The sequence below is a fragment of the Pogona vitticeps genome, chromosome 2 (assembly GCF_051106095.1).
Source record: "Pogona vitticeps strain Pit_001003342236 chromosome 2, PviZW2.1, whole genome shotgun sequence".
Classification (NCBI taxonomy): Eukaryota; Metazoa; Chordata; class Lepidosauria; order Squamata; family Agamidae; genus Pogona; species Pogona vitticeps.
This window is the reverse complement of record NC_135784.1, coordinates 184,639,064-184,659,427: the sequence shown is the minus strand read 5'-3', so window position 1 is coordinate 184,659,427 and position 20,364 is coordinate 184,639,064. Positions and strand designations below refer to the sequence as shown.

Here is a 20,364-nt window from a genome sequence, read left to right as displayed (position 1 = left end):
AAATGATGTGAAAACAGTGGGAGGAGGAACAATGCCCAAAGCTAAGAGGTATTGCTGGGGGCCTGATGCTGGTAGGATGTGGATCTCACTCTCATCCTCTACCCTTACTTTATGACTGCTAGAGTGAGAGGGGGATAACCTTTATCCGAGGGATAAGGAAGTGTCTGGCCTTCCGCTTCTTGATGGAACTCCCATCATCGCTCATCTTTGCTGTGGAAAGCGGATGGGCGTTGCAGCCTAGCAAGATCCAGGAGGCCTCCTCATTCTTGTTCTGCCCCTTTCTCTGAGCTCCACAATGAGGACCGAAGGTTACAATGAAGAAGGAGCGGGCCAATGAGGATGGAAGTTTACAATGCAACCAACCACCCAACATCCAGAAGTTGGAAATGTTACTTTATTGGAGTACAACTCTCGGTATCCTTGGCTGTGCTGGCTTGGGGATTCTGGGAATTGTAGTCCAGAAAAGTAACAACCCAAACTCTGCTCCAAATAAGGAGGGGGCCCTCCCCCACTCTCTGTGCCCACCCACTCAAGAGGCTCTACACCCTCTTCTTTCCACAAGAGGATCTGCTCATCCATGTGGCAGGTGGTCCAGCTGTTCACACAGCAGCAGATGCTGTATTCATGCCAAGTCCCACATCCCACTGCTGTTTGTACAGTCACTGCCGCCTTGTCAGCTTTGCAGGGCTTTATTTATTTAGCTCTTTGCTGCTGTTACAAGCCTTCTGGGAGGATGCTTTATCTTTAATTCAAACCTCCCACTACTATTACCAAGGTCTGAGGAGAGCTGTGAGGGGCTGATTCTAAATTGCTCCCCCCCACATGTGCGCCATCTCTTCCCACCACTGAATAGGAGATGGCAAGGAAAAGGGACAAAAGCAACAGGGCCTAGCTAGGGTCAGTCGACTCTTCAAATGTTGATTAACTACTGCTTCCATCCTATCTGACCATTGGTCAGCCTGGCTGTGGCTGATTGGAACTGGAATGCTAGGTGCCCGTTTTCCCAGCCCTGCCCTAGACAAGGCAACTCACCCACTTCCTTTGTTTTTAGGTTCCACACTCCAGGAAGGGATCACAGGCCATCAGATTCTACTCCTTCCCAACATTCTCAGGCCATTCCAGTTTGCACACAAGCCCAGGGGTAGGAGATCTCAGGAGCTGGGCTTCAGTCTACCTTTCTTGAGTCACATGTGATCTGCCACGCTTCTCTCAGATGGCCATGCCCACTTCCTCAGGACATGCTCATTTGGTGTTTCCTTAGACTTTGTATGGTTTCCTCCCTGATTCCAAAAACATATGAAATGCCTCTGTTATGGACAGTAAGTCCTTCAAACTAAAATGCACTCGTAGTTTTGTCTTTCCCATTTGCCTTTGGCTCTGCCTATTACTAGAACTTCTCTGAAATTTGAGCTGAAAGGGGTTTCCCACCCATGATCCAGTGGTGGTGCTTTTTCTAAATTCTGGGGGCTTCTTTAGTCTACGAGAACCTCAAGGGAAAGAAGGTCATGTGAGGACTGCCCAAAAAATGTGGAAAGGTGACAGAAACTACCATTCTTCTGGAAAGATAAATGCAAGAAGTAGCAGGAGAACACACACACACACACACACACACACACACACACACACACACACACACACACACACACACACACACACACACACACACACACACACACACACAGTTTTCCTACCTGAGGTGCCTGTTCTGCAAAGTTAAAGTACACGCTAGGCAAAGCCTGCCACTTTATTTTGCCATCTAACGCAGAAACGACTACAAACTCCTCTTCTTGGGTATAAGCACAAATCAACAACAATTCAAAGAACAATTTGCTGTCCTTTTGGGGTATCCCAGAATCTGCTGTCTAAGACAGCTGCTTCACTCCGCCTAACATTAGGGCCAGTCCTGCACAGATACTTTTCTGACAGATAAAGACACTTTAGATACTTTACCAGTACCGGAGCTTGGATTTAGAACAAGGTGGTTAAGATGTTGCCAAGCTAGGGGGAGACATAGAAGGACAGACTTAAGATCCAAACAAGACAAAGAGCAACATCTTAAATCCTGAACTCCTTGTTGCAATGTAATATACTTATTGCTTCAAATAGCTGTTTGTTTTTTTAATTATGGGAAAACCCTGGTTAACAGAGTTTGTCAATCCTCTTATATAGAGAGCTGTTTCCAGCATTCACACTCTATAGGTTCTTTTGCCTGACACTATTTTTATTTCCTGAGAAAACTGCATATTAACACTCTAGTGGGCAAAAGCTCACATCATGGGGCACTGCATGCTATGTTGTGGGGACCAGATCCCCCAAGAAGAGAGAGATGAACAATGAATCACCACTGTCCCCTACCAGGATATTGGGATGCTTTCTCCTGAGGGCCCATTGATATACTATGCAGCAGCAAATCTGGCTTTAATACTCCACAGACAGTCCCCGGGGAGGTTCATCCAATCTTCTGGTCAAGATATCTGCAAGGCACAAAGGCGGGCTAACCGTCCAGATGCTGTCCAGCTTCCAATCCCATCCATCTTAGTCAGCACCACTGATGCATCTGGGATCACTGGAGCTGCAGCCGAACAATTACCTACAGGGCCACATGTGTCCCATTTTTGCTTCATAGTTTATATATAACACTTAATAATTGAACTAAAACTCAAGCAGCATAGAGCTAGTCCTGTTTATGATCACATTTTCCTGGTTTACACCTAAAGACTGGAAGTCACACAGAATTGTCTCATTGCAAGTAAACAAAAACACATGATGGCATCGTGAGTGCCCACCTGTTGCATTTCACACTTCTGATGACTCCAGTTGGTGGCTATAAGAAGAGGATTTTCAACTGGTGCTGGAAAAGATGGGTAAGAGTTTCATTTCAGTTTGGTTTTCATAAGAGTCTACCAAAACCCTGAGATTAATTCCCATTTTTTAAAAAACCTTGAGATTAAACATTAAAATAAATAATTAAATTTCTGGTTAAAATAGTCCTGAGGTGGGAAAAATCCGAAACTGCCAGTTTCTCCCATCCAGATACAGGACTGTTATTGCTAAGATGTAAACAGTCTTGCTTTGAATCCCTATATATTAGTTTATATTAGTGCTGAGCAAGTGTTGCCATCTTATTTTTCAAAGACCTGTCTCCCCATTAAGACATACATGGTGAGAAGCTACAGTGTGGTCTTCTCTGTGCAGGGCATAGCTTTATGCACTGAATTTGACTGGAGCAGATGTGTGCAAATTTTGTTTCACTTGGAATTTGACAGCAGCTTACCAAAATCCACAGATTTCTTCACATTCAGACAGAAAGAACGTGACATTTTGAAGAAAAAAAAAATAAACTGTGAGAAAATGCAAGACTGACAGATTTGTCTCTCCTGCTAGATCTAGGCATGTTGCCGTTCTCTGTACAATAGACACTGCCTGCAGAAATGTAACATGTCAGGCAGAAAGTTTCAGACTTAATCATCTCCTTGAGATGGTTGGTTTCTATATGCAGGCAGTTTCTACGTATCTTATGCAAAACTGTTTCTGCAGTCTGAAGTGGGGGGCTGCAAGTGGCAGAAGTGTATTAGTAAAAAAATAACAAGTCCGTTCAGTCAAAGAATTACTGTACAGAACTGAAAGATATTCCAGGCACCACCAAGTCCACCCCAATGCCAAAGGAGGAAATCCACAGCTAAAGCACCCCCGAGAATTGGCTATCCAACCTCTGTTTAAAAACCTCCAGTGAAGGAGTCCACCACCTTCCAAGGTAAATAATTCCAGCTGTTTCTGTCCCAAGGTTTTCCTAATTTTTAACTGAAATGTCTTTATTTGGTCTAGAGCAGTGGTTCCCAGCCTTGGGTCTCCAGATGTTCTGGACTACAACTCCCAGAAATCCTGGTGGTGGAGGCTTCTGGGAGTTTTAGCCCAGGAACATCAGGGGGCCCAGTGTTGGGAACCACTGCTCTAGAGAGACACAGAAAACAAGCTTGCTCCATCCACCATATGACAACCCTTCAAAGATTTGAAGATGGCCATCTGATCACAACACAATTTTATCTTTTCCAGGCTCAGTATACCTAGGTCCTGAACTGTTTCACACAAGGCTTGGTTTCCAGTCTGTTTATCATCCTCTCCACACGTTCCATCTTCTTGATACCCCTCCTAAACTTAAACAGCTTCATCTGCGCTCACCTCTTTTTTTTTGCCACCATATCACATTGGTGACTCATGTTTAGCTTGTGGCCTATTAAGACATGTAGATCCCTTTTACAAGTGCTAGTGCCAAGCCAAGCATTACCTACCCTATATTTATACATATGATTGTTCCTGCTTAAACAAAGAACTGTGCATTTTTCCCTATTGAAACTAATTGCTTGTTTTGGCTCAGAATGCTGTTTAGCCGATCTTGAATCCTGAAGTATTAACGACCCCTCCAAAGTTAGTATCAACCATAAATTCGATGACTCCTTTATCCAAGTTGTTTATAAAGATGTTGAACAAAACTGAGCCCAACACTGTGGCTGCCCTGCTTGTGACTTATCTCCAGGATGACAAAGAAGCCCTTAGTTTGCGTTCTTTGGTATAGCCCACCAGCAAGCTACAAATCCACCAGACAGTAGCGTCATCTAGCTTACATTTTAACAGCATTTGTCGAAAGAATATCATGGACAGCCTTGTCAAAAGCCTAGCTGAAACTTAGGTACACGACATCAGCAGCATTCCCTGATCTACCAATATTCTGAGATTACATTTAAGTACCATTTGATTCAATTCATCCGGCTCTTATTTTATTTATCATCGTTTGGCAGCCATGAAGGACAGCCGTGAATAGTTCAGGCAAGTGCTTAATGTAGGATCACTGAACGATTTCTTCCATCACAAATGGATCTTCTGGTGTCCCTTCATAGTGTAGATCTATGGGATCCTGGCACATGTGAATTGTTTGATACACATTCCTACCGTGAACTGGTAGGAAAAGGTGAACCAAATGTGAGGGCTTTTATTTTCTTTGCACTGGCAGAAGATGTGCCAGCCCAAAATATGAATGTGCATTAAACTACTCTACATGGCTCCACACTGTAATGTGAGGGAGTATCTCCATAATGTGTTAATAAAAACTCAATGGGTCAAATGTTCCTTCCATAGAATGGAATCAAACGTGCAGGGTTCTTATATGTGAACATTTTAACGTGCAAAACACACCCCTTGCTATACCATAATCTGTCCTCCAGTGCTTCAGAATTCAACCTGGCAGCAAGCAGATAGATTGGATGGCCTCCCTTAAAGCCATAAAATCAGGCAAGGATGGGAGGTCTCAGCTACCCTAAGAAACAAGCAAAGTTTATAAAAGTTATCCTTTTGGATGACAACTTACAGACTCCTCTAGCCATTAGCAGCCAAAAAGGGTAACTTTCCTGAACTGTCAATACAAGCACATTTGTGAATTCAGGAAGATGCCATGGGCCACAGAAGACTCTGACTTTTCCTCTCGGCTGGTGGATGGTAGCGGTCGCTCCAGCCCTGCACAACCTCTAAGTGGTGACTACCACTCCATTATTGGGAACCATCAATCACCATCAAAGGCAATGCAGATCCATGCCAGGGCTCAGCTCCAAGCTGGTCTATGAAATGCACAGCCTCCTATTCAAGACATCACTGATATCTCTTCCCCACTCACCACAGAATGGGCTGTGAACAATCCTTATTTCCCCCCTCCTCACTTCACAATGAGATGATCCAGTGAATAATCACTACTCAAGGACCCGCTGCCAACGAGAAAAAGAGTGAGCGAGCGGGAAGAAGGTAGAGTGGCCAATTCCACCTTTCTGAGCAACAGACTGCTCTAACAAGGGCCGTCTCCCTCCATTCCTCCCACTGAGACCTTATCTATTACGCCGCAATTTGCTTTTGCTTGGAACGGCTAAAGCCTCATACACGTAAATGGCAATTTGTGACAAGTGTTGTAAGTGCTGGTGATACGCTTTGTTCTCTGAATGAGTGCATCCAGGCAGTACAAGTCCAAATCACACTTTCTCTCTATCTTTGGATAAAGCACATCTCTCTCCAGCTCTTCCTGCCCGCACTTTCCATGTACTCTGACAGTGACCCCTAATTCATGAGGGCATGGTACAGACAGATGCAACAGAGTTGGTACAGCGCTTGAAACTTTAGAAGTGCATATATATTTCATGGTAACTTCTGGCTCAATATTACAAGGGCAGTGGAGTTCCATGATATTTATTCTGCCCAGCAGAGCTAAAAGAACAGAGATTGGGAATGAGAGAAACTGAGCACAAGAAAGATACATACAAACCATCAAAAGACAAAACATGACATGCAATATTATGTCCAATAATCAGTGAATAAGCAAGAGAGAGTGTTGCATTAACAGTCTCCGCTCTTCATTTACGGTGCAGTCAGTTTACCCCAGGCTGGATTGGGCTCCTACTTTTACTCCAGAAACAGAAACTCTTTTTAATGTCTATTTGGCCAGAAAGGAGTAAAAAAGTTCCCCTCATAAGAATTATGTATTTGGTCCTGACTGTAAGGTTCAAAATTTCAGATCTCCCTTCCCTTTTCTAAAGGTGATACAATGTTTATGTTGATGTTTAGAATGTTTGCATTGATAAGAAAGCCAGAAAGTAGACTTTTCCCTCCCTTTGAAACTACTATTTTCAAAATCAGTATTAGAGCCCCAGATTCCTTCCAGATTTAAAAAAAGGAGCTGTGACTAACCATTCTCTTTCAAGATAAGCAAATTTGATCTTTTCAATGTATTTCATCTGTTTTAGATCTGCAGACAGAAAAGTGTCTGCACGGGTTTTTAAAAAAACTTTTTAAAAAGTCATAACTCAAACACTGTTTGCCTGAATGTCTCCAAATTTGACATAGAGCAAAAGCATACTTTCTGCTATGTCTGTACAAAAGTTGGTGCTTATCCAAGCTCCAGTTTCAAAGAGGTAATTTTTTTGTTTAGGGTGTCCCCATTTTTTTAGTTGCCTTATGGAATGCTTAATTGTCCTGTTGCACAATATCTATTGTTTCACTCTAGTGTAGCAATAACTGAGGGGAGATATGAGAGCATTGTTCAAATATTTGAAAGACTGTCATACAGAAGATCCCACCAACCTAGCGGTTTGAAAGCATGCAAAATGTAAAAATGCATAAATAGATAAATAGGTACCAGCACGGTGGGAAGATAACGGCATTCCGTGTCTAGTCACAGTGGCCACGTGACCACGGAAGATTGTCTTCGGACAAACACTAGCTCTATGGGTTGGAAACAGAGATGAGCACCAGCCCTTAGAGTTGGACAGGACTGGACAAATTGTTAAGAGGAACCTTTGCCTTTACCATACAGAAGAGGGGCAGGATCTGTTCTCAAACATCTCAGAGCACGAAACACTTAATAATGGGCTCAAGAGACAGGAAGACAGATTTCTGTTGAATATCAGGAAAAAAATTCTGAACTGTAAAACAATGGAACCAACTTATCTTGGGAGATGATGAGTGTCCAGAGTTGGAGGCATTCAAGAGAAAATGAATTCGTTTGTCATATATACTTTGATTTGGATTACTGTATTGAGTAGGAAGGTAAAATGGTGCTCCCGGAAACTGTCTTCGGACAAGCGCTGGCTCTACAACTTGAAAAATGGGATGAGCACCGCCCCCTAGAGTCAGACACGACTGGACTAAAAAAATGTCAAGGGGAACCTTTACCTTTACCTTTTTATTGAGCAGGGAGGTTGGACTCAGTGCCTTTAAAGGCCCCTTCTAACCCCATTATTTTATGATTCTATGAAAAGAAAACTTCCAAGAAAAAAATGTCTGCCTCTACTGCTTGGGGACGTCTATAATCTGTAACCTAAGAGTACAAATCTGTGCAACTGTACTTGTAGGGTTGCAGAAGCTGCATGCTGGTACACTATGTGGATGCTGAGTTTCAACATTTGCAACTCAGCATCCACATAGTAATACTGCAAGGGATCCCGAGGTGCACTTCATAGACTGCCTTGGGACAAAAGCCATATACACTGATATTCTTGAACTGATTAGAAGAAAGGCAGATACATATATCAGAAATAAAAATACATTTTGTTGTTGTTGGCTTCAATTTGGATTTATTCTATGTTCTATTTTATTTATTTATTTATTTATTTGATTTTTACCCTGCCCCTCTAGACCATGTCTACTCGGGGCGGCTTACAAAATAAAACAAAACAGTATAAAAATATATAAAATCATAAAATTACAAATTTCAATTTAAAACAATTAATTTAAAGAGAGGATTACCAAGATGGAATAGCAAAGAAAAAAAAAGAGAGAAAGACTTAATTGACTGGAGGGATGGCCTTCTTGAATAACCAAGTTTTTAACTGGCTTTTAAAAACACCCAGCGAGGGTGCCAGCCGAATTTCTGTTGGGAGGGCATTCCACAGCCGAGGAGCCACGGCCGAGAAGGCCCGGTTTCTTGTTTTTTCCTTCCGGGCCTCTCTCGGCGTCAGACCCCTCAGCTGCCCCTGCTGGCTATGTCGGGTGATTCGGGTAGATCTGGGTGGGAGAAGACGATCTGCCAAATATTGAGGTCCCAAACCGTTTAGGGCTTTATAAGTGATCATTAGCACTTTGAAGTCAATGCAGAAACGGATGGGCAACCAGTGCAAAGCAGCCAGGGTGGGGGAGATATGCTGGTGTTTTCTCACCCCACTAAGGAGTCTGGCTGCTGCATTCTGGACCATCTGAAGTTTCCGCGTCAGCCTCAAAGGCAGCCCCACATAGAGTGCATTACAATGGTCTAATCTCGAGATTACGAGCGCATGGACTAGAGTAGTGAGGGACCCCGATCAAGATATGGTCGCAGCTAGATGAAAATAGGCGGAGCGGACCACGGATGCCACCTGGGTTTCCATGGTAAGCGCCGGGTCCAGATGTATTCCCAAGCTGCGGACCTCACTCTTTGCGGCAAGGGTCGTCCCTCCAAAGGAGAGGGAGTCACCTATGCCGCTGACGGAAGGGCCGCCCACCCTCAAGACCTCCGTCTTGTCCGGGTTCAGCCTCAATCCATTTGACTGCATCCATTCCAGTACGGTCTCCAGGCAGCGCTGGAGGGACCGGACGGCATCCACTGAAGTTGGTGTAAAGGAGATGTAGAGCTGTGTGTCATCAGCGTACTGATGACACGATGCCCCACACCCCCTGATGACCCCGCCCAGCAGCCTCATATAGATATTAAACAACATTGGGGAGATGATCGACCCCTGTGGAACCCCACAATTGAGATTCCATGGGGCCGAGACCCTCTCCCCAAGCTGTACTCTCTGGGGGCGGTCCTTCAGGAAGGAGCGGAGCCAGGCAAGTGCCAGGCCACCGATTCCCAACTCGGAGAGCCTCCCCAGGAGGATACTATGGTCGACGGTATAAAAGGCAGCTGAGATGTCGAGGAGGACCAACAAGGACATGTTGCCCCCATCGGCCTCCCTCAACAGGTCATCCAACAGTGCGACCAGTGCTGTCTCTGTACCATAGTGCGGCCTGAAGCCCGACTGAAATGGGTCCAGAGCATTGGTTTCGTCCAAGAGCGCCTGAAGCTGATCTGCCACCACCCTCTCAACCACTTTGCTGAGGAAGGAAACATTGGCGACGGGCCTATAATTGCCAATTTCGGCCGCCGCCAAATTTGGTTTCTTCCTAATGGGCCTAATGAGTGTCTCCTTGAGGGCGAGGGGGACCTTGCCCTCCTGGAGAGACCCATTAATTATTGCAGTGGCCCATTCAGTTGTTACCGGCCTGGCTGCTTTGATTAGCCAGGCCGGGCAAGGGTCGAGAGAAGAGGTGGTGGCCCGACAGCAATCAAGCGCCTTGCCTACCAAATCTGGTGTTACAGGCTGAAAGGAGTCGAGAATAACCGGGCAGGATGGAGCGCTGGACATCTCTGCTCGATCCATTGTATTTAAAAAAGGTGAAAGGTCATGGCGGATGGCCTCCACTTTGGATTTAAAAAATGCTGCAAAATGGTCAGGTGAGATGCTAGTGGGAGGCCCTTCACCCTGACCAATTCCGGATAGATTGCGAACTATACGGAAAAGTTCCGCCTGCCGGTTGGATGCTTCGCTTATCTGGTCAGCGAGGTAAAATCTTCTAGCAGCCTTTACCTTGGCTAGGTAACGGATAGTTGCGATCCTGACAGCTATCTTACTATAGTCCGTCAGTTTCTTTCTCCAAGCGCACTCTAGCCGTCTCCTTATTCGCTTCATCGCTCGTAGATCCTGACTATACCAGGGTCCTGGCCGAGCTCTGCTCCTGAGAGGGCGTTTGGGTGCGATCGTGTCAACAGCTCTAGTGGCGGCGGAGAACCAACCATCGACCAGAGCTTCAACAGGAGCGCCAGACAATTCTGCTGGAATCCCTCTCATGGTATCCTGAAAACCAATTGGATCCAGTAACCTTCGAGGGCGTACCATCAAAATAGATCCATGCTCCCTCCGAGGGGAGAGTGCCATTGTGAGGTTACATTTTATTAGGTGATGGTCTCTCCTTATTGCTTCCAGTTTGTATTTTATGTTTTTAATATTTTGTACACCAGCCAAAATTTTAAAGAAAGAACTGATCGCTGATAAAATAGCAACCAGGTACTTTTGAAAGTAACTTTCCAATATGCTGTTACTTCATAATCAACATACGAAGCTACTTCCTGGATCATGTCCAGAGCCTGGAAGAGTTATTTTTCTAGATACAATTCCTAGAATCCACAAACCAGTATGGAGCCTGGTTGGGAGATTCTTTGAGTTATAGTTCAAAACAAGCAAGCAAGCAACATGTCAGGTCATTGAATCCCTCTAGTCTATTCTGCTTACTCCGGCTTTAAGAGAAAGAGGCTTCTCTCAGTCTTGCTAACCAGGGCTCTCAGACCTGGGTGCCCAAATATTATTGGATTATAGCTGTCAGAATCTCTGACCAATAGTTGTGCTGGTTAGGGCTTTGGAGAACTGTTGTCCAAGAATATCTGGGCTTCAAGTTTAATAATCACTGTAGCCACCTATCTATCTAATGGAATGCTGGCAAATTAATCACTTCCTCTGCTTGACAGAGGGTAAGGGGAATGGGAAAAAATTAATTATTTCTGTATGAAGACTATTACTGATGTGCTACATCAGTTATATTTTTAAAAGATATATATTTTCTTTGGTTTGCCTTTAAGGTCATAGTTGACTCTATATCTGAAAATTCACATTCAAAATGTAAACTTGCATAAATCTGTAATATTTCTGAATGGTAATTTCAGCTGTGCTCTGGGTGTGTTTTTGCTTTAATCCACAGGAGAAATGTTTGAAAACAAGTTGCTTAGACTCAAAGCAAGAATTTAAGTACAGTACGTCAATTCTCATACCCTCAACACACACCAAGCACCCTGCCGTAGACCATCCTTTGCAAAGCGGGTACCCTCCATATTTATTAGAGTACAGCCACCCTCATGCCACCTACTGTGGTAATTGTAGCCCAACACATTCAGAGGACATCAGGATGTATCCCCCCAACCTTTGGTGTGTAAGCATTCTGCATACACCCCAACCAATGCCAAACTGGCCTGGCCTGAACCATTCAGAAAAGGCCATTAGATGGCATTGCAAGGACGCAGTGGAGATGGGAGTGGTTATTCCCCATGAATATTACTGATTGTATAAAACACAATTAGCTCCACAATAAGCTTTCACCCCTGTGGTTTTTTTTGGGGGGGGGTGAGTGGGGGCTATACTTCCTACAGTCTGTTACAATTGGCCATGATGTCAGGAAGTTATAGGCCAAACTACCTGAAGGTTCAAAGATTCCCCAACCCCTCCAACTGATTTTTCAAAAGGAGAACTCTACCTGTGGCAATGGGGAACTGTCCAAGGACTCTTAGAAATTCAGCAGATCCAGTAACTCCTGTAGAAGGCGATGGTCCCTATAAGCAGACAGAGAGTGATCTGACTGAAACCCCCTTCTTTGAGACCATCATCCTGCATGACAGAGAAAAACAGATCTAGAGTGTGCTCTGCTACATGTCTTAGGCCCATAAGATGGTGAGACAGCATCTTGGCAGTCATGGCTGTAAAGAGTGCTCAGGGGCCACTGAACTTCAAGAGTGGGAGTTTACACTGACACCATGACCCAGACAGATATCAAAGCACAACAGCTCTTCTGAGGAAAACATCAGGGAAGGATTCAGTCTAAAGGCTCTCCTATTCTGTCCCCGTAGCCCAATGTCAGGTATAATCTGGATTGACCTGAACAGGCGCCCTGCACAGAAATATGAAAACTGCAAACTGGGCTAGAGCCTCCCTCCCAAGAGGAAGTGGACCTTTAACTCTTTGGGTAGATGACAAAAGGGTTTATCATGGTTTCTGGAAAGTAATGCTTTTACTCTCAACCTCCCATATTTAAGGACGAACAAAAGTCTGGTGAGGCAGGCTCCACTGCTCCATGGCAGGGCCAGGAAGTAACCCACTTCTAGGTGTTTTGAATGTCAACTTCCAGGAGCCTCCTCTGACATCGTTAATGATGAGATACTGTAGAAGCTAAGGGCTAAAATAGCTGGAGGGCCAAAGGCTGCTTACCCTAGCTTAAATGAAATTGTGCCCAAATCCCTATAGAGGGGAGGGGAGGCGAGTCTTAATTTCCATTGTCACCAAACACAGAGACAAGCACAAATGTACAGATGGATGGAGTTTGAAGGCCTTCCTTTCTTTGACATGTATAAAGGAGTGGCAAATGAGTAACTCTTCCCCCCCTCTTTCGGTACCCCATAATATCCAACTGCTTGCTACAGAGGAAATAGAACTTCTTTATGTCTGCCAGACTGTAGAGAGGCAACTACTGGTCACCTACAAAGGACAGACAAGCAGATAAAAAGACAAAGGGTTGGGAGGATGATTTGTGGACCCTTAAAAAAAATTATTATTAAAGGGTCTGCCTTGCAGCATGTCAGTCTGCAGAAAATTCAGTGATGGGATCAGCAGCTGTAGTCTTAACCCAAAGGAAGGAAGGAAGGAAGGAAGGAAGGAAGGAAGGAAGGAAGGAAGGAAGGAAGGAAGGAAGGAAGGAAGGAAGGAAGGAAGGAAGGAAGGAAGGAAGGAAAGGGATTGCTTCTCCCTTTCACACATATTACAGACCGAAGTCCCTGGCTGTCACAGCTGCCTGGCTCCCTTAAACAGGGCAGCTGTTCCCAGGCCCCTGGGACCCTCACACCCAATTATTCCAGGCAGTATTCCTGCAGCCAGAGTGGGTGCTTAGCATCCTTTCCCTCTGCCTCTCCTAGGCGACGCATCCAGCCTTTCTCTTTATGCCTTCCAAATAGAAGGGTTGGTGGGCAGGAAGGCGAGATCCTTCCCCAAATAGCATGGGGTGCATCAGGAACCCCTTTTCAAGTCCTCCACCCCACACATCCTCTTTCCTTTTGGGGTGAAATAAAGGCAAGACCATCTGTGCATCCCACCCACTCCCCCCTTTCCCTACCCAATCTCACTTCTCTGCCAAACCTCTGATGCCAAGGTCTGCTTCATTGTCCCCGGACCTGCCAGCTCCAAGCTGCACTCCCAGACAGTGCCGGAGCCATATCCCCGCCCCATTCCCTGAGCACAGCTTCACGGCAGCAGGAGGGGCCTTGGGCCTTTTATTTATTTAATCTTTTTTTTTAATTTGGTGGCTGAATCAAAAGCTCACGTGAAAGCAAATTTGGCAAGAGCCAGTGTCGGTGTAGCCTCAGACATGTATGTCTTTGCCAACCCTCCTCAGCCACAGCGGCCCCCCCCTTCCCTCACTGTTCCTCCAGGCCTTGACCCCTTCTTCCCACCCCCACCATCTCCATCACATGCAACACAAAGTGAGCCTCACTAAAAAGGAAGCCATTTTAGCAAAGCCTAGCCATATAGGAAACAACAAGAGAAGGCCAGAGCCAAACCAGTGGGCCATGCCGCCGCATCACAATTGCTGGCAGGTGCTGAAGGATGTGGAGAGGAACCTGAGGGGAGGGGGAAAGAGAGAAAGATTATTTTGCTGTGGTGCTGGGCTCCAACGAAAATTCTCTGCAGTACAGAACATGGCCACCATTTCCTTACCACATTAGAGAAGAAGGCGGCTACAGCGGCAGCCATGATTCCACTTAACAGAGAAATGTAAAATCATATTGAGGGATCCTGCCCAGTCTGAGGTACTGAATAGATGTGCCTGGTTTGCCATGGAAGATGACACATGTGAAATTTACAAGATGAAACAATGAAGGGTTTCTCTCCCCCCTCCCATAAACCTTTTTGTAGGCAGGCAGTGAAGGAAGCGGTACTTAGGGAATGGGGACTGAGACTCAAAAGAACATTCAGTCCATTTCAGCAAACTGTGATTTTCAAAGATGGGCACCCATCAAGGTTATGGGGACATTTCTAGGGCCAATTGCTATGAATTACCCTTTATCTAGGAACTGAGAACTGTCCCCCTATGGAGCATTGCAATAGGATTTTCGAATGGGTCTCTTAGATCAGGGTGGGCAACTGTGGCCCTCAAAGTATTTGTTGTTGTTATTGTTGTTGTTCTGTCCTGTTTTTTCGTCTGCTAATCCCATGAGCCCTAGACAGTACAGCGAATGGTCATGAATTATACAAGTTGCTGTTTTTAAAAAAATCTAGAGGACCACCATTGATTATATAATGATTATACTGTATAATGAAACTCTGATTATATAATGCAACCAAACTGGGGCAGGATCATGTATTGGCTAGACAACTGTTCTGTCCCCTGAGGACTCAAGGATGCCCTAAATGGTACTGTGATTTGGCCAGGACCAAGCTGACGCACACACAACAAGCAAAACCCACAAGGGGGCTTGATTCTGGCTACTACAACTTTGAAGGCCCTTTCTCATTTCCCCCATAAAGAGAGTTATATAAGGTGCTCAGGGCTACCTCAGTCTTGGGCTATAATAATTAATTTTGGCACTGGAGGGGAAATTTATAATGTGATGGAGAACTTCCCTTTGAAAGAACAAAGAGCAGGGAGAGAACAGAGCTCAAATTAATTGGTGAAAGTGGGGGACATGTGATTAGAAGGCCAAGATCGGGGGGGGGGGGGCTTCTCTGGCATGGGAGGCAACGGAGAAGGAAGATGGCATGACTTGCTTAGCCAGACACAAAATGGCTGCTGTGGGTCCGAATCTGCCTAATAACTGATTGTTTGGGTGTACATTGAAGGCTTCCTCAAAGAATGGGAAAGCATTGGGAGTACACTCGGATATCCCCCAGGGCAAAAGTGTGCAGCTAGCCAATCTTTCACTTCCAGAAGCATTGCACAGGAACAGCACCAATGGATGCCAATCTCCTGGAGCACGGCTAAAGCGGAGGAAAATGTTCTGCACACATCTCAAGCTCTGATTGTATCTGATCAAAAATAGTCTGATTCCCTTGACATTTTAATTGGTATTTGATTTTGCCTATATTTCGCGTGCATACATGAATTTTGAATCGTGCAGTGCTCTGATATGTGTAAAGAAAGGGGTGCATGGTAGAGCTGGTCCTACCTTTAGGCAGAGTGAAGGATCTGCAGAGAGCAGATTTTGGATGTCATTAAAGAGGACAGCAGAGGACCCGTCTTCAGCCCCCATTACTTTTTGTCAGGATTGAAGTGGTGGGACAATGAACAGAGCGCACCCCTGCAGACTGCAGGAGGCACCTGAGCCATCCTAACGTCCACCAATCATGCTGACTGGGGAGAATGAAACCACCTTATCCGAAGGGTATCAGCTTTGGATAGAACTGGAAGCTTACATATTTATCCGCTGAGCTCTATTTTTAATTCTTTTAATCTTCATGCAGAATATCTTTGGCTTTTCTATTCTCTTAGGCCACAGTCACACCAGCAAAATGTCCCCCTGTGGTTACGCGACTTTTAATTACGTTCCTGTCATGCTTTGAGATCATGGGGCAATTATTTCAGGATGTGCGTCCCAAGGTTACTGAATCATTTCCTTCCAATTCAATAAGCGTCAGAGCTTCTTGTTGAGACCATTTGACAGAAGTTAACCGACACATCAGCATAAATGCCATGGTTATTTTTTAAAAAATAAAACATTTCAAAAGGACATGATGACAGAAGTTTAAAGAAGTTGAGATAAGATCATTCACACACACACAGCAATGCAAATTTTTTTTAAAAAAAGACCTGCAACAAAAAAAAGTAGAGGTCTCCTGCTGAGCAAGAAATGGTCTGCAATTAGCACGGTTGCTGGGTAAATAATTCACTAATGGCCATGCAACATGTGATCACAAATTTAAATTGCAACATCAAAGGGTGAGAACTGGAAAATATTTCATGGGTATGACTATGGCCTTAGTTGAGATTTATAACACTTGCTATGCTGTTTCTTCTTATTACCGTATTTATACTGTATCTTAAAGCTGTCTCCTGATAAAACCTGCCCCTACCTTCCATCTTATGCTCCCTCTTTTCTACTAGTAAAACATCTTCCCCTCTGTGTGGTCCAGCTGATCTTGGAGATGCTCAGTGGAATGCTTATTAATTGGTCCACAACAACTGGAATGCTATTAGTTTACATGGCAAATACCAGTCTTTTCAGTGGTGGCACCAACCCTGAAACACTTAATCTCTTGTACTGAAGAAGCAGAAGCTGTGTTAAACTCTGAGTTCCTATAGAAAATGGATTTGATTACATACACTTTCTTTGTTGGAGTTACAACTACTGTACTCTTTTTTTTAACTGCTTGTGGGAGTGTTTTTAATTATTTAATTTTTGAACATTCACTTTAGAGTTGCTTTGTTTCATATTGTATTCCATGACACATATTTAAAATAACCTGCTTGAATATCTATTATACCATGCAGCATGTTAATACAACGGACATAAAAATCAGTATCAGGGTCATTCTACTGTTTCATCTCCTTGCTATTTTTCAGTTTTATCTTCCTCGCACCCCCCATTCAGATGTGGAATGTCATCATCTTCCTCGTTGTGAGAAAATGTCTGCCCTCTTCCCCGCCCCCCAAGCTTATGGCTGCAATCTCTCTCACCTTCAGTCCTGAAGTCTCCTGTAGCTCGGCCTTTCTGTTTATCCTCTCAACTCACTTCACTTTGCCTTGAATTCCTCATCTCGCCTCATCTGTTCCACTCGTCACTCTGGCCATATTACTCATCTTTTCTGCTCTCTACATGGGTCCTCATCTTTTTCTCATATGCTATTTTAAATACAGTACCTCTGTTAGTTGTTAAACACATTCATTCACGTGCTCCAACTTTTCTGTATGCTTGCCTCTCTAGCCACGCTCCTTCCCCTCCTTTCTGCTCCTCTGGTACCATTTCCAGTCATACGCTGCAGACTGAATCCTCCATTTTCAGGCTCCGACCATTCTGCCTTACCGGCCTTGCACTGTTCCTCCTTTTTATCTGCCTAGCTCCTTCAGTTGTGTACATACACATATATCTGATAACGTGACACTATATACTTTTTCCCCCTGACAGATCTTGCGCTTCTCCCTTTCCCCTTCTTTGTTGTGCCCCCCCCCCCCGTATCTTGTTTGAAAGTTGAAGGCAGAGCTTTTGTATTTTTGTTTCACAAAAAGCCCAATGTCTTTGTAGGGGCTTCACAAACAATGAAACAAATGGTAATGTAGCGGCAATCACAGACTTACAGAGCTGAAGGGTCATACAATCAATCCTCTGGTATTGTAGGAAGGGTACTCTGTGAGAAGCTGCTCTTTTAACAGCCTTTTGCTGGTGCAGAATGTATTGTTGCAGCATGTAGCAGGTCTAGTTTTATTTTGTCTTCCGGGCTAAATTCAAGGTGGTTCTTTAGTTGCATGGAGCTGGTTACAGATTGTTGTGTGGAACCTGACTGTGTTTTGCAGTCCATGAACCTGTTGCGCTACAGCTTTACTGCACAGCAGACGTGCATAGAATTGAGTTGTACTGTGTGCACTTGGTGGGAAAATGTCCAAAACTTGCAAGGCTTGTATCTGCCCCCACATTCTGCTTTGACCCCAAAAATACTGGAATATGGACCCTGAAATAGTTCCTAAATTGTTAACTGACCTCCACCTGAAAAAAAAGTCCCCTTGCCCAGATTTATGCAAAAATAAACAGTTCAGGGGCAGAGAATAAGTTTTGGTTTGTTTTAATTTTCGGAGAGTGAAATTTTCTTTCCAGTGTTTGGAAAATCCAGAATATTCTGTCAGATTTGCACCCTTTGATGCCTATTGAATATTCATTTTGCAGTTTGTTGCGGGAAGGAGAAAATAGAGCAAACTTGAAAATCCTGTTACACAGTTACATAAAAGGCATAACCTGAAACTGTTTATTTCCGTAGGTTAAGAAATCTCTAGAGGCATTACCTTTTGCATACCAAGTTGTGTGATTCAACATGCAACAAATACAGAGATTTCTTAACTTATAGCAACTCGCTGCTAAAAGCTACACCTTTTGCATAAGTGCTGCAGAATGAAGTAGGGAATTATTGAAAAATAGAAAATTGCCACTAATGGTCCCAGAGGTGGATCCAGGGCAGGTGGTGGCAATTTCCAGGCTTTAAACCATTCTCTACCCCATTCTGAGGCTCCCAATAGCTTGCTGGACAAAGGGGATCTTTATGGATTCCTGGAATCTGAGGTAGATGGGAGATCTTCTCTAGAAAAGGTTGTTGCATAGCTGCAGCTGATAACATCATCTAAGGTGCATAGCACAGCTCCACCAACAGGATTCCAGCCACTATGTACTTTACCCTCCACAGATATTGAGTAGGTATTAAGATAAAGCTGACCATCTACCCAAACCAGACCAAATAAACAAATAATCATCATATAACAGCTGAAAGCCCAATAGAAGAGCAATATAAGACCATTCTTACTTACAGGAGTACAAAATTCTATAAAACATACCCTTATTTTCACCCAGATGGGATACCCACCAAAGTAGAAAGACCCTTTCTTCAGAAATTCGTCAATATGCATCTTCACCAAACACCAGATCTAACCAATAGTCAAGTAAATCTTCCTGCGGTCAAACAGCTAGATAACATGTTGTAGATAGGTTGAATGCATTGTTCTTTACTTTTGATTCCTTCCTCATTTTTTGGCAACAAAAGGCTCCATGTTAACCTCCAGTGTGTGCTACAATTTATATCTTATAATTATTACAATGAAAGAGGAATCTCAAAAGCCCCTGGCTATGCTCTTAACTGCCCCACATTTACGTATGGTTTCTTGCCAACTCCCATATTATCCCTTCCTGCCCCTCCTCTCTTATACTTGTTGGGGCTTGGCTTGTAGCTAGTCAAGCCATGTATGAAAACACTGCTTTCTTCCAGGAGTAATTACTTCTTGTTCTGCTACCTTTGTTTCTGTAGCATATACATAGCCACTATGGACTAATGGATTAATGGTTCCTTTTTTTCTTCTTGTATACTTGGGGTTTTCCTTCTTTTGCAGACAGTCTTTTATCACCACTATCATCACATATCTCTACAACAGTGGTTCCCAATCTTGGGTCACTCACTGTTCTTGTGCTGCAGCTCCCAGAAAACCCAGCCAGCATAGCAAGTAGTAAAGGTTTCTGGGAATTGCAGTTCAAGAACACCCGGGTTACCCAAGGTTGGGAACCACTGCTCTACAGCATGCACACATATCTGTAAGGTAAAGATTTTCATGCCAAGTCCAGAACTCAGTCTGCATACTCTTCATCTTATAAAAAGTGTAGGAATGTGCCTAGGAGCAAGCAAAGTCAAGTATCTACAGTATGAGAAAATATCCATGATGGGAAATACATAATGCACCAAGTTCTTGGCAATTTGGTACTCTCCAGATGTATTCAACTACAACTCCTATAAACCCCAGTCAGCATGGCCAAGAATTATGGTAACTGCAATCTAAAACGTCTGGAAGAGACCAATTTGTCCACTCCTTTGGCCCAAGATAATAAAAGCTAGATGGTGTGGGTGACTGCAGAAATAGAGAAGCCTCTGAGAGGTTGTTGGGTACCCAGCTTCTATCAGCCCCAGCCAGCATGATCAGTGGTTGAGAAGAACAGAATACTGTAGTTGAGCAGAAAAACAATACAAAACTTAACATGCATAAGGTGGCTATCTGCATGTTATACCAACAATAATACATGCAGAGTTGGTTACCCAGATTCGAAGAACTAGAATACGGTAACCTTACTCACAAATTAGGTTAACTGTTGTTACATAATGGAGTTTGAATCAATTAAATTTGTCTTCATGTAAACAAATTTGTTACAGACACACAAACAGAAATCCTTGAAACAAGTCAGTGTGCTTGTGGTATCTTAAGACTAAGAAACTTATTATAGCATACATCTTTCAATACTATAGCCCACTTAATGCAACA

The 20,364-nt window shown here is 44.0% G+C and overlaps 1 protein-coding gene across 13 annotated transcripts in view; it reads right to left on the bottom strand.

Moving 5' to 3' along the window:
• The window catches only part of NFIX (nuclear factor I X), a 291,019-nt gene that overhangs the window by 248,419 nt on the left and 22,236 nt on the right, over window positions 1-20,364 (bottom strand). Inside the window, exon 2 of one of the 13 annotated variants that reach the window (XM_078386629.1) lies at window positions 2,787-2,851. The exons of the other annotated variants lie outside the window; for them this stretch is intronic. The gene's annotated coding sequence lies outside the window, so the exon portion shown is untranslated. The remainder of the gene's footprint in view (window positions 1-2,786; window positions 2,852-20,364) is intronic. 13 annotated transcript variants of the gene reach the window in all.